Here is a 2,036-nt window from a genome sequence, read left to right as displayed (position 1 = left end):
TATTGTCTTTTTCTGTGTCATTTATTTCTGCTCTAATCTCTATTATTTTTTTTTTTTATTGCTCTTTTTTGATTGTTATTTGCAATAAAAAAATTGTATTTATTTTTCCACTTTTGGGTTCTTGTCTTTGTGTCTAGGGTGTGTTTTCTGTAGACAACATTGTGATGGGTCTTGTTTCTTTATCCATTCTTTTACTTTGTCTCTCTTAACTTGTGCATTTAATCCATCTACATTCAGTTTAATAACTGATAGTTATGAATTCAACACTGTAATTTTGCTGTGTGTTCTTTTATATTACTGCTGATTCTTTGTTCTTTTTCATTTTCTCTCCTTAGTTCATTTTGTTCATGGATTTTCTTATCATGTCTATTTTGGTTACCTAGTGCCACTCTGACAAGAATATACCACAAATGGGATGGCTTAAACAAACAGGAGTTTATTCTTACAAGTTGGAGGATTTAAGTCCAAGTTCAAAGTGCCAGGCTCTAGGGGCTGGGTGAACCCGTCAATTTTTGAGTCCAGCTCTGCCTCCTGCTCCTGGCCCACTGGAGCTAGAGGCATTTCTTCACTCAGACAGCTATAGGCTGCTGAGGCTGAGAAGCCCCAAGGTTGACAAGTAAAAAGGCACAGTCCCGATGTTACCAAACCACACAGCAGGCCATTAACTTAAGTTCATTACAAGTCCAAAGGTCAGCAGAGCATGGCCGGCTCCTGAGCAATAACACAGCTACATGCAAGGTTCAAGCATACCATAGGCTAGAGACCATTCTCAAAACTTCTCCTTATATACAGAAAGCAGACCACATACCCAAAGGCAAAGCTACTCAGCTGCTCACAGTAGATTCCACCATGGAGGTGATTACCAGTCTCATCATGGGGAATACTGCATCCAGCTGCCCAGCCACTCAACCAGGCCTAGCAAAGTTGACACACAAACATAACCACCACAATGTCTTTCATTGTTATTATTTTAGTGTTTATTAAATCTTTAGGATTTTTTTTAATTATGCTCAGAAGGTTTATTATTTTCCTTTGAACTTACCCTATAATTTATTATTTCTTCCAAAATTTAAAGCAGCCTGTTCCATCTTGAAATATTCCTGACTTCCTCTCCATTTGGTAGTTGTGTAACTACTTATTCCCTCTTTTTGCTTTGTAGTTTCCTTTTTTTACAAATTGAGGTTTCTGTTTCTCTATTTTCATATTTGTAGGTTAATTTTACTTTGGATACTTATATATCTGGATTATTTTCTGGATGATGTTGTCATGTGTGCTAATGTCAATTTGTTGTCTGCCATTGTTGGTTCTCTGTCCAAAGGACTTCCTTTAGGATCTATTAAAAGGTTGGTCTGCATTTTAGAAATTACCTTAGTTTCTGTATATCTGGTAATGTCCTACTTTCACCATAATATTTTGGGGGAAATTTTTCTGGATATGTATTTTTTTTCCCCAAGCCTTTATTTATTGCATGCATGGTTTCTGCTTGAAAATCAAAGCTTAGTCTTATTGATGGTCTTTTGTAAGTAATTTTTTTCCTTCTAGCTGCTTTCAGGATTCTTTCTTTGTATTTGGTTTTGGGAACTTTTATTATGATGTGTCTTGGTGATTTTCCTTGGTGTTTTTCTTGTTTTGGATTTGTCAAGCTTGTTGAATATATATCTTCTTATCTTTCATGATGTTAGGGAAGTATTCTTCCAAACATTTTCAATAAATGTCTCTCTCTCTTTTTTTGTCTCTTTCTCTTCTGGGATTCTGATCACACATAAGTTATTCCTCTTGATGATTTCCCACATAAATCATATGCTTTCTTCATCTTTTTGTTGTTCCTTCTGATTGTTCTTCTAACAGAGTAGTATCGAGGAATTTGTCTTCATTGCCACTAATTCTGTCTTCTATTGATCCAATTCTACTCCTTTGTCATTTCAATGTGAAATCTTACTATTATTTTTCTGGATTTCTATTTGCTATTTTGTATGGTGTCTAATTTTTCACTAATTTTGTCAATTTTTTCTTATATTGTTTTCCTGAATTCGTGT

The sequence above is a fragment of the Orycteropus afer genome, unplaced genomic scaffold, assembly GCF_000298275.1.
Source record: "Orycteropus afer afer isolate SDZICR_OR568_19922 unplaced genomic scaffold, OryAfe1.0 scaffold00050, whole genome shotgun sequence".
Lineage (NCBI taxonomy): Eukaryota > Metazoa > Chordata > Mammalia > Tubulidentata > Orycteropodidae > Orycteropus > Orycteropus afer.
The sequence above is the reverse complement of the archived record's forward strand: the minus strand, read 5'-3'. Positions refer to the sequence as shown.